Below are 12,539 nucleotides of genomic sequence, written 5' to 3'. Positions count from 1 at the left end.
ATTGGGAAAAATATTAAACACATATTTCTTTTTTCTTCATCTGAATTTAGGGGACTAGCATATTTGTATTGGATATTCTCACTGTGACTCACTTGTTGGATAACTTTTGTCAAGTCTAAATAAATTAAACTTCATACTCCGCATTTATCAAATAATTGGGAATCCTATGATTCACATAACCAACAGGGGTATTGAGAAAACCATTTAACAAATGCAGAAGGAATTCGTGCAAAAAAACATTGAGCTTATTGTCGAAATTATATTATTCTCTGAAATTGTTTTATAAATTTAACATGTAATACAATTCTCTTGTGAAACTTATATGTCAAATATTTTAATCCATGGGGCTGTATGAAATAAGTGTGAGATAAGAGAAGATATATATGTTCATCTCTGTTCCCCATTCATGGCACAGAGCTACTAAAAACCTTGTAACTTCCTAAGTGACAAGTGACAAGAAGCACCTTTTGTTCTAATATTTGGTCTTTAACCCTGGTTCCCGACACAGGACTCCTGAAACCCAAGTAATTTCCTGGGTAATAAGAGTATCTTTTGTTCTAATGAGGCATCTCTGGGTGGGCTCCTGGATGCCTCCTGAATGAGGGCTGCTCACCAGAAAGACCATGATTAGAAGCTTGGAACTTTCGGCCCCACCCCCCATTCTCTTGAGAAGGGAGAAGAACTGAAAATGGAGTAAATTACATGATTGAAGCCTCTATAAAATCCCAAAAGTACAGAGAGCTTCCAGGTTGGTGGACACATCCACACCAAGAAGGTGTCACATCCCAACTCCACAGGGACAGAAGCTCCTGCACTTGGGACCCTTCCACACCGTGCCCTATACATCTCTTCATTTGACTATTCATCTGTACCCGTCGTCATACCCTTTAATAAACTGGTAAATGTAAGTAAATCTTTCCCTAAATTCTGTAAGCTACTCTAGCAGATTAATCAAACCCAAGGAAGGGTCATTGGAACCTCTGATTTATAGCTGGTTGGTCAGAAGCAAAGGTGATAACACTATTTCCAGGTAGATAGTGTTAGAGTTGTGTTAAATTGCAGGATACCCAGCTGATGTCACAGAAAATTGCTTACCGGTGTGGAGGGAAATCCTCTACATATTCAGTAGCAGAAAGGTCAGAAGTGAAGTTTTCTGTGTGAGTAATAAAGGAGACACATAGGGAAGAGAATCACAGTGGGAAAGAACTGGGTTGTTTTTCCATTTCAGTAAGCATATAACCTGAGATTCTAAAAGTATTTTGTTCTTAGGAGAAGCATAGAATATGCTTAAGACTATTACATCAAAGGCACAAGATTATTGGAAGCATAGACAATGAACAAGAAACATTTTGCTTAAACTATGGCATATAGAAATTTAAGTGACTTTTCTATCATCTGCATCAGAAAACAAATTACACTGCACATGGTTCCATAAGAGCAGGATACTTTATCCTTTGAAACATCTGGCGTCCAACTTGCCACCACTAAAACCGCCTAAAATAGCATGGCTTGCTTCTTAACTATAAAAGTCGTGAGTCAAACCCAAATCCCCAGGGTGCCTGTTGTCCCTGAAATACATGAAGGCTGAATACTCAGAGTAAGTGCAAAAAAAAAAAAAAAAAAAATAGTTCTGAAACTTTTGGACAAATAAGGAGAATCACTCTGAACAGAGACTAAATTGGATTGGAACATATGTTTGGTCTTTGCAGCCAAAGTACATAATCAAGTATAACAAAACAAAAGCTTGATACCAAACTTGCCAGGGAAACTTGTTTTGTCATTCTGAAATCTGCTCTACTTTAAGCAAATCTTTCCAAAGCAAAAACAAGTATCTAATCACATATGATGTTATTGGTCTTGGTTCCCTGCACTGATTGTAAAGGTAAAGAATCAGTCCACTATTTAGAGAAAATCCTCATTAACTAAATTTAGTTTCTAGTTGGTAATCAATTAAATGTATCTGAGCTAAGTACATATCTACTATATCCTATAAGACATATTTGTCAAATTATAGAAATCAATCAATAAGATGATCTTTTCACATACTCAACACTGGGGCAGCCATATTGAAAGACATAAAAACTCAAAGCTTCTGTCCTCATGACTGCTGCCTAATTAATTGAGCAGTTATTAATATTCCCAAAACCCAAGTCAAAAAGCTTAGTAAGAATGTAATAATTTAATATCATGACTGTCAATTTCAGTTGTCAAGTTCAATTGATTGGAATAATATAATTCTGAAATTAATTCATATACTTAGAAATACCCCCAAGCCTTATTATCACCACTCAAAATTTCTACCACATGTAGAACCGCTTTTTCTGTTCCTAGAACCACCTCTTCCTCTAAGTGGCTTCCATTTCCAATTTAAAGCTGGATCTTTATCTTCAGCCCATTTTTTTCTAGCCCTCATCTTGGTCTAGCTCTTGTCCTTCCCACTTTACCAAACTTCTAGTCCATTCTTTGAGTCCTTCCTCCATTCTCCTTCAATGGTCAGACACTAGTATCAAGGCCACATTTCTAACATCTTTAACAGTAGATACCAACATTACAAAGTTAATATACAAATTTATTTTATAAAACCTATACAAATTCACATATATTTCTTTTAAATATACATGCCTAAACCTTTCAAAATGCCAGACTTTTAAGAAAGTTATATCTTTTACATTTAGAGAAGAAAAACAATGAGGTATATAGTTTTCTTAGCTGGAAAACATTCTAAAGGAACTTTCAGGTGCTTCTTTCAAAAAATACCTTTTTAGTATTTGTCCACAGGACAGCACATGAAATACAAGATCATCACTCTTTCGGCCCAACCTGCCTCTCCAGACTTCTTTTTTCAACAATCCTACACCCTTTTCCCACTCTCCCAACCCAACCCCATAATCTACTTGAAGAATAACTATGTATGTTATAAAGCCAAGCTTAAGTATCACCTTCTCCCTACAAGAGTCAACTGAGTCCCCCAAGTGGAGTAAGCCCCATTTTATGCCCTCACTGATATCTATTCAGACTTCTATCATGGCACCTATTATAGCATGATATCTATAGTATGGCAGTCTGGAACTCTTCCAGAGTTGCTCTTCCCATCTCTATCCATGCAGCTATTCCAAGAGGAACCAAATTCTTAAATGACCCCCTCCCAATGGCCACACTTCACTGATCTAGAACTGGACCCCTTGTCTAAGCCAGGATGATCAGAAAACATCTCAAGAATGTTTTAAACTGAAGCTTCAAGGGGCACCTGGCTGGCTCAGTTCGCAGAGTGACCAACTCTTGATGTCAGCTCAGGTCTTGATCTCAGAGTTGTGAGTTCAAGCCCCCCATTGGTAATTGAAGGTTTGAAAGTTAATGAATCCCTCCCCTTTGTGGAAATCATAGACTTGATAGCTAAGAGTTGCAAAAGTGAGCTCACCACCACGGAGAATAAATCCGACTTACAATGAGGGACAAGGAAGGTGTCACTCTAAAAAAACCACAGAGGTGAAGGAGAGAAACTCGGTCCTAGGATAAATTACTGCTGCCAGCTGTCCCCAAGGCTTGGCTGCATCCCTGTCTTTTCATGCTTTGTTTGTTGTTAACTTCGCTGGATTCTGTAGGCTAATAAATTTCCCATTTGTCTTAAAATAGTTTAAGTTGAGTCTCTGTCACATGCAACCCAAAGAGTTTTAGCTATATATTTGCCCCCTTTTTTTTTTTTTCATATGCCTGTTTCCCTGCAAGAGATTGTAAGCTTCTGGAATGCATGGGACATGTGTTATTCATCCCCAGTGTTAAGCATGACTCATGGTACAGAGTAGCCACCAAATGAATAAATAAATGAAAGAATGAATGAGTTAAGTGAGTATACCATCAATTAATGACTCTAGACTAACAGCTAATTACTCTATTCAAAGGCAACCTATATTTTTACACTGGCCATAACTGGTGCATTGTCACTGTTTTAGGTCCTAAGGTAACAAATTTAAACACATAATCAATCTAAAAAGGAAGATGAAATAGAAAACATATACAAAGATAAACACATAAACTTAATTAGCCATGGAAATAGCTACTTATCCTGTTTATTACTGGATAAATAACAATTTATATTAGGTAAAAGAAAAAGTCAACATCCTTTCTAAGCTTAAAAAAATTTTAAACTTAGGGGCCATCATCATATGAAGCATATGTTAGGTAAAAATTTCTCTCTCTTTTTTCCAGTTTGGAATTTAATATCTATGTCAATACATATTCACAGAGATCTTTATAGTCAAAATAATCATAATACCAATGAAAGCTTTAAAATATGATACAAATGTCCTTGTAAAGACATTCCATGAAATCATTCCTTTCAAAAGTAACAAAATGTTTTCTATACAAAGATAAATTTTTAAGAGAATAAAAGGGAGATTGAATGAAGATAGTCCAGTTGGCTTCTATTCTTTTCCCACCAAAAAAAAAATACATAATTGGTGGTAGGAGTGGCCTGGGTCTCACAATGCTGCAAGATGACTAATAATATATAAACCACATAAACCACCCACCATGAGCTGTTCATCCATTCACTTTAATGTGAGAGAAAAACAAAGATGGTTTTAGGGCTCCAAACTTCACAAGGACATATAGTACTCTGAGATTTTCACTTTGCTTCTGCTTTTGTCTTACATTCCTGAATTCTAGACTCCGCCAACGCCAGATGGATTTTTCAAGTTTCCTGAGGTCTAAACTCGAAGCCCACAGGAAATACTGTGAGCAGCTTCGGGGTTTGAGATGCTGAAAGAGCTCTCAGGGGCTTACAAACAACCACTTTGTGTCAAATCAGCTTGATTTAGTTGGCAAGAGACTTACCACGCAGCTGTAGGGAGGTACACGGACAGTCCCTTAGCTACCGCAGCCATCAGCCAACTATTCTCTCTCAGAAAGGATGAATCAAATTCACCAATGTTTACTCCTCAAGGTCTTATTTCAAAACTATTATTGTTAAGTTTCTGAGACCTCTAAGAAGAGATTTTGTAGCAACTTCTGTAACCTGCTTGAACATTCAATCACAGTGTCAGGAAATCTTGATTTCTAGATTAAATCCCTCATGTTTCAACCAAACCCGTTTCCATGTTCTCTTTTGAGGGGAAATAAAGTACAAATAGTCACCCTCTTCTGAGTAATAGCACTCCTCATACTTGAAGATAGTTCTCCCACTTAATATCTTCAAAGGCTTACGTTATGATCAAATAACCATCTGTGTGATTCTCCTCAAAACCTTTTCCAAATTCTTCATAAATTGTGAAGTCCTTATCTGGACATAATAATCAACAGAAACCTTCATAATCTCCTTAGTCAAGGTTATTTGAGTCACAATTTAGCTGTGAAACCTTTGAAGAGTGCTTTGTCTTCAACACATATCCCCTCACACTACACATTCAGTTTTGATTAGCTCACAAAGGAGTGTCCAGAAAAAGTCATCCGTGCTCACTGCTTCCTCTCTCGGCCTTACACCTCAACCCAGAATAATCTGACTTTGCTCACACAACTAAAATTGTCCTTGTCAGGACCTGAGTTGACAAATTCAATGAAGATTTTTTTGGTTCATACCTTAGACTTCTTGGCAGTGTTTGATGACATGCTTCTTTCTGCCTTGGTAACATTACTTCTTGTTCTAGTTCTCAAGAAGCAACTAAGTTTCCTTCAAGTTTCCTCCTTGTCTTTTAAATGTTGATTATCTCTACCTTGGAATTAACTTAACCAGAGATGTAAAGGATCTATATTCTAGAAACTATAAATCACTCTTGAAAGACATTGAAGAAGACACAAAAAGATGGAAAAATATTCCATGCTCATGGATCAGAAGAATTAACATAGTTAAAATGTCCATGCTACCCAGAGCAATCTACACTTTCAATGCCATCCCAATCAAAACACTGATGACATTTTTCAAGGAACTGGAACAAATAGTCCTTAAATTTGTATGGAACCAGAAAAGGCCCCAAATCGCCAAGGAACTGTTGAAAAGGAAAAACAAAGCTGGGGGCATCACAATGCCAGATTTCGAGCTGTACTACAAAGCTGTGATCACAAAGACAGCATGGTACTGGCACAAAAACAGACACATAGACCAATGGAACAGAATAGAGAACCCAGAAATGGACCCTCAGCTCTTTGGGTAACTAATCTTTGATAAAGCAGGAAAAAACATCCAGTGGAAAAAAGACAGTCTCTTCAATAAATGGTACTGGGAAAATTGGACAGCTACATGCAAAAGAATGAAACTTGACCACTCTCTCACACCATACACAAAAATAAACTCCAAATGGATGAAAGACCTCGATGTGAGACAGGAATCCATCAAAATCCTAGAGGAGAACATAGGCAGCAACCTATACGACATCGGCCAAAGTAACCTTTTTCATGACACATCTCCAAAGGCAAGAGAAACAAAAGATAAAATGAACTTGTGGGACTTCATCAAGATAAAAAGCTTCTGCACAGCCAAGGAAACAGTCAAAAAAACTAAGAGGCAGCCCACGGAATGGGAGAAGATATTTGCAAATGACACTACAGATAAAAGACTGGTATCCAAGATCTACAAAGAACTTCTCAAACTCAATACACAAGAAACAAATAAACAAATCAAAAAATGGGCAGAAGATATGAACAGACACTTTTCCAATGAAGACATACAAATGGCTAACAGACACATGAAAAAATGTTCAAAATCATTAGCCATCAAGGAAATTCAAATCAAAACCACACTGAGATACCACCTTACGCCAGTTAGAATGGCAAAAATAGACAAGGCAAGAAACAACAATTGTTGGAGAGGATGTGGAGAAAGGGGATCCCTCCTACATTGTTGGTGGGAATGCAAGTTGGTACAGCCACTCTGGAAAACAGTGTGGAGGTCCCTTAAAAAGTTAAAAATTGAGCTACCCTATGACCCAGCCATTGCAATACTGGGTATTTACCCCAAAGATTTAGACGTAGTGAAGAGAAGGGCCATATGCACCCCAATATTCATAGCAGCATTGTCCACAATAGCTAAATCGTGGAAGGAACCGAGATGCCCTTCAACAGATGACTGGATTAAGAAGTTGTGGTCCATATATACAATGGAATATTACTCAGATATCAGAAAGAACGAGTTCTCAATATTTGCAGCAACATGGACGGCACTGGAGGAGATAATGCTAAGTGAAATAAGTCAAGCAGAGAAAGACAATTATCATATAATTTCTCTCATCTGTGGAACATAAGAACTAGAAAGATCGGTAGGGGAAGAAAGGGATAAAGAAAGGGGGTTAATCAGAGGGGGGAATGAAGCATGAGAGACTATGGACTATGAGAAACAAACTGAGGGCCTCAGAGGGGAGGGGGCGGGGGAATGGGATAGACCGGTGATGGGTAGTAAGGAAGGTATGTATTGCATGGTGCATTGAGTGTTATACGCAACTAATGAATCATTGAACTTTACATTGGAAACCGGGGATGTACTGTATGGTGACTAACATAATATGATAAAAAAAAACATTAAAAAATAATAATAATAAATAAATAAATAAATAAATAAATAAATGTTGATTATCTCTATGGTTCTAGTCCAGGCACCCCAGCCTCTTCTCAACCGTACCTGCTGTCCCTGGGCCAGCCCTCTTTATTCCCACAATTTCAGTAACACCTGTGTACCAGTGGGCATTAGATCAATGTCCGGTTGTATTTTAGTTACTAGCATCATTTCCCATCTCTATCAATCCGAGTACCTTATCTGTAAATTTTGTCTCTTTTGTGGGAGTTTAGTGGCTTACCTAAAATAATATACTAATATTATTCACATATACATTATATATACACACACACATAAATACACAACATATATACATATGAACATACATATGTATGTATAAAATGTATAAAATCTTGGATTTCCTTATGATTACATTGTACTATGTGCTCATTGCAAAAACTCCAAATGTTTGAATCACTTAATAAATAAATATTTCTCCAGGATTCTTTGACTTAAAAAAAAGAACAATAAGTCCCTTTATCCTTTAAAATCTACTCTCTAGACAAAACTAATATTAATAGTATAATATTAATAGTGTGATGTTTCCCCCAATTTTTACCTATTTTGATATCTTCATAATCATATGTATACTTCCCATATAGGTTTCTTTCTTTCTTTTTTTTTTTTTTTTTTTAACAAAAATGGGATTATGCTATACCTATAGGACTTCAGCATGGTTTTTCATTTAATATATCATGAACATATTTCCAGGGCAGTATTTGCAGATTTGATTCATCTTTTTTTTTTTTTTAAGATTTATTTATTTATTTTGGAGAAAGGAGGAGGGCAAGGAGCAGAGAGAGAGAGAGAGAATTCTCAAGCAGACTGACTGCTGAGCACGGAGCCCGATGCAGGGCTCCATCTCACCACCCTAAGATCATGACCTGAGCTGAAATGAAGAGTTGGACTGAGCCACCCAGGCACCCCTTGACTCATCTTTTTAAGGCATACTAATAAATTTCCATAATATGAATGTATTATAAATTTAAACATTCTTTATGTATGACCTTTAGTTTATAGACACCTTTTAATAGACTTACAGATGGTAAAAGAAGAAGAAGAGCTCATAGGCCAGGGGCCAGAGCTCCCTATGCTGCCATGTTCCTGCATGAAATTTTAAGGATTCTAAGACTTCTAAATTCTAATGTAGTTTCGTGGTCATTATGAAAGTACATCTGTCAAAGTAGGAGAACAGAACATATTTTACTCAACATTTTATTAGTTTATAATTTTAAAATATTTAGACACAGGATATGTGAACCTCCTTTCATATTTCTACAGTGGGTCCCACAAATGTTAGGGGAGCCCTGAAATGTACAAGTCATTTGATAATACTAAACAAGGTAAGAGAGAGAGAAGGAAGGAAAAAAGGAAAGAGAATCGCAAATAAACATTAAGAATGAAAAGTGGACCACATTATTAAATAGAACAGAAATTAAAGAGAATACTAACAAAAAGCCTGTTATTTAGACAAAATAGGTAACTTCATAGAAAATCATACTTTATGAAAGCTGTTTTATGTTTAAAGAGAAAGCCCAAATAGTCCCATATCATTAAATGAATTGAGCAAAAAAATAAAAGAGTAAGTAAAAATTTACCACGAAGTAAAAATAAAACAACTGGGATCAAATAGTTTTACAAGTTCTACTAAAACAGTCAAGAAACCGATAATGCCAATATTATACAAACTTCCCGAAAAAATAAAAAACAGAAATTATCAATTCATTTATGACATTATTACACCCTTGTTTCCAAAACTAAAGGACATATAAAGAAAGAACATTATAGGCTAATCTAATGCCTAAACATTGACGCGAAACGCTGAACCAAATATCGGCAAGCCAAATTCAGTCATTAATAAAAATGATGTGTCATACCAAGCTTAGTTTACCCCAGAAATGCTAGAAGTGTCATTAGAAATTCTATCAGTAAAACTCATTACTTTAATGGATTTATTTTAATGGGGGGAAAGGTGTGCCCATCCCAATAGATACAGGAAAAGCATTCAATAAAATGTAAATTTGATTCATAATAGAAACTAAGAATGGAAGGATATTTCCTTAAAGAGGTGATGATTGAAAGAAAGGAAGAAAGAAGAGAAAAGAACATTGCAGCAAAAGTTATATTTCATGGTGAAACATTAGAAGTATTGCCATTCAAATCAGGAACAAGTAAAGAAAAAAAATGAAGGGTTAATTCCTAGAAGAGGAATAACTGAGCCATACGGAATGAATATTTTAAATTTTAATAGATACTACTAAATAACCTCCCAAAAGGTTTTGCTATTACAACCCCCACTATCAATATACGCATGCCCACTTCCCCACACTTCCATAAGCATTGAGTGTTATTGCTAACTGATAAAAAAGACAAATTTCATTTTAGCTTTGTAAAATGTCTATCCATGTCCTTTGTAGAGCTTTACTTATACTTTATAATTTTAAAATATTTAGACATACGATATGTGGACCTCCATTCATATTTTTAACCTGGGCCCCAGTTTTTTGGGGGTTTTTTTGTGGGGATTTGTTGTTTTTTTTACTTTAAGTTATTTTAGCATGCTGTTATTACCAAATGTGGGGGGGGGGAGGTGGTAACTGAGAGAGGTTGCTAGTAGTCTTAACTGAGCCCAATGGTTTCAGTCAAAAAAGTAAAGTGTCTTGATAAAAATTTGACCAAAAGGAGAAAACAGTGTAGCACAACACTGTTATCTGCCCCAGAAATTGAGCCAGGAAGTGCTTATTATCTCTGACTGATGCCCTCTTCCAGCCACCAAGCCCTTTGAGAGGCTTCACAGTAGATGACACAGTGAGATGGCTCTGGTGCTCCCAACCATGGAACTCTCACAACCGCAGGGGAAGTCTTCTCAGATCCCGACCTGAGATGCTGCCCTCCGGCAACGGCCCTCAGGTGAATGTGTATAGTACAACTTCTAATGGCTCAAGTCTAGAGAGACATATTCACCGACATATGCACTCTCCATGCTGCCAGAATCTATGAAACCCAGTGATAAGGGTTCTGTTTGGATGCTGTTCTAAGTCTTTCTCCCAGCAAAGTCCCCCTTCTCTGGATGGATGAGGTTGCACAGAAATCCATTCTGTGACCACAGACTCAGCATGAAAGTTTGTAACCTACACCTTTGCTCAGATCACTGGGAAGAGGAGGACTCAGATACATTTCAGAGTTGCATGACTTCTGAAACCCTTCCCAGCAGCTGGGCTGCAGTTATTTGTTGCCCTCCTTCAGGGATAACCTTAGCCCTTCCTCTCTGAGCATAGGTTTAAGGATTAAGAACACAAGTGAAGAAGTCTTTAGACTCAGATAGTCCTGAACTAAACACTAGCTGCTTCACATAGAGGCTAAGTGAGCCTGGGCACGTTCCCCTAAGTCTCCATGTCCTCCGTGTCCTCATCTGTCATTTGAAGACAATAATAAAGCCCTTCATTAGTGACTGTAAGAATTCAAGGAGATAAGTGCACTTAAATCATACCCGCCTCTTAGTAAGTGCTCAATAAATGGTAGCTGTTATCACTCTTTTTTCTCTCAAAGAATTTTCTGTTCTAGGTTCCCAGGCATCCTGTTTTTCAGTAGTTCTCCCACTTCCTCAGAAAGCTTCCAAATCCAGCTTTCCATTACCTAAGAATCAGTCACATATCCTGAGTGCAATTCACAGTTCTGTCCATACTGCGCCCTCTAGTGGCATCTCGGGGACTAGCTGACTCTTTAGAGGTGCTTCCTCGCCGCCTCTGGGGTGACACCGGGGCTGTGGGTCTATCTTACGATGTCAGATACATGCTCTCCACTCCCAACTTCACCTACCCCATGGCTTGGTTGTGGTGCTGCTCACAGGGAACTGATACGCCCTCATGTGTGAGTGAGGCTCGTACTCCTTAGGGGAGGACAGAGCAAATCACCAATCACTTCCGCCAGGAGTCTTTCAAGTTCCAGACCCCAGGAGACTCAGCCACATCAGCACGTTCATCTTCACATGCCCACCTGGGACCTCTGGGTACATAGATGTCAATTTTATCTTGAGATAGCCCTCAGTATCTCATAACTCCACAACACAGACCACAGATCGTTAACAAAAACCTATTGATTAATAGCTTAAGATTATTTCTGCCCTTGGGCCTGATTGCTCCAAGGTAGTAAAACCAAAACATCGGTGAAATTATAGAAGAGCCACGACACATTTGTTGACCCGAAGTTCCAGTACGGATTTTCAGTTCAATCCGAGGAGAAATGAGGGCGAACGCGTACACAGCACCTGCTATGTGCTAGGTGCCAGGCTAAAGACCTTGCGTGTATTTGCTCATGGGATCCTCAACACCTTGCCGGGCTCATGTGTCGCCGATGAGAAAACGGAGGCACAAAGAGCTTAATAAACTGCCCAAGGTTAACAGCTACAAAATGACACGACTACGTGACGACAAATGGCATAAAGAAGGCTACGCTACAGCCTTACAAAGCTCCTCACTGAAAGACAAAGACTAAGACACATGACCTGTTTCAACACAAAGCCCCGCTTCCCCGCGATGTAACGAGGTGGCGGCGGCAGGACGCTGGAACGCACGGCCTGAGGAAGGGCCTCCGACGCGGCCCCGAACCGTCCAGTCCGCGGCTCCCTGCAATTCAGACGGCGCTCCCGTGCGAGCTGGAGGCCGCTCTGAGCCCGCTTGCTCGGGGTCACCTTCCCAAGGCAAGCCACCTCTCCTGACGTGACACTCGCAGCGAAGCCTCGCACGAGGACACACAGGGCAGCTCTCCCGAGGGGGCCGCCGTGTCCACACGGATGACAACGCACGGAGGCGGATGTTAATCACGCTTCGAGAAGCTCTGAAGGTGAGACCCTTGCTGAGAAGTGACTGAAGCGGGCTAAGGCACTGGGCCTGAAGAGCGGGTTCGACGCTGCCCGCCGCGACAGTGAGAAAGCTGACCCTCCGCGATCGGACTGCTTATTCCCGGCCAGACGGCGGCTGCGGCGGAGGACGGCGGGCCC

General features: G+C 39.0%; 1 long non-coding RNA gene across 1 annotated transcript in view; it reads right to left on the bottom strand.

Annotated features, from left to right (window-relative positions):
• LOC103661815 overlaps positions 1-12,539 on the bottom strand; it is a 214,824-nt gene that overhangs the window by 86,218 nt on the left and 116,067 nt on the right. The window contains exon 4 of the long non-coding RNA XR_005833881.1: positions 1,096-1,153. This is a non-coding gene — a long non-coding RNA (uncharacterized LOC103661815). The remainder of the gene's footprint in view (positions 1-1,095; positions 1,154-12,539) is intronic.

The sequence above is a fragment of the Ursus maritimus genome, unplaced genomic scaffold (genome assembly GCF_017311325.1).
Source record: "Ursus maritimus isolate PB19 unplaced genomic scaffold, ASM1731132v1 scaffold_11, whole genome shotgun sequence".
NCBI classification, from domain to species: domain Eukaryota; kingdom Metazoa; phylum Chordata; class Mammalia; order Carnivora; family Ursidae; genus Ursus; species Ursus maritimus.
Note: the sequence above shows the minus strand (reverse complement) of the source record. Positions and strands in the feature narration are given on the sequence as shown.